General features: G+C 41.0%; 1 protein-coding gene across 2 annotated transcripts in view; it reads left to right on the plus strand.

Annotated features, from left to right (window-relative positions):
* LOC107681202 (RNA polymerase-associated protein CTR9 homolog) overlaps window positions 1–300 on the plus strand; it is a 19,704-nt gene that overhangs the window by 16,310 nt on the left and 3,094 nt on the right. The window lies entirely within an intron of this gene.

Below are 300 nucleotides of genomic sequence, written 5' to 3' on the forward strand. Positions count from 1 at the left end.
ATCCAGCTGTGAGATCTTATGAAGTGTGCATTTGTATCCTGCATGATCGCGTGTTCTCTGCGTGACGGTCGGTACGTGTGAATTGAATGCTGACAGGAGGAGAGTTCAGCTTCACTGAGGATGCGCGATTGTAAACTCGTGATTTCAAATTATGCTGCACTTTATGCATTTGCCCACTGTCATATTAATGTAATTTTCACTGTGTGCTGTATGTAAAATGAGTGTTACCTTGACTTTATTTGAAAAAGTATGATTCCCAATGCACACAAACTTCCCAGAATACTGAGTGCCTTGTTGATT

Source organism: Sinocyclocheilus anshuiensis, unplaced genomic scaffold, assembly GCF_001515605.1.
Source record: "Sinocyclocheilus anshuiensis isolate Anshui unplaced genomic scaffold, SAMN03320099.WGS_v1.1 scaffold2202, whole genome shotgun sequence".
Lineage (NCBI taxonomy): Eukaryota > Metazoa > Chordata > Actinopteri > Cypriniformes > Cyprinidae > Sinocyclocheilus > Sinocyclocheilus anshuiensis.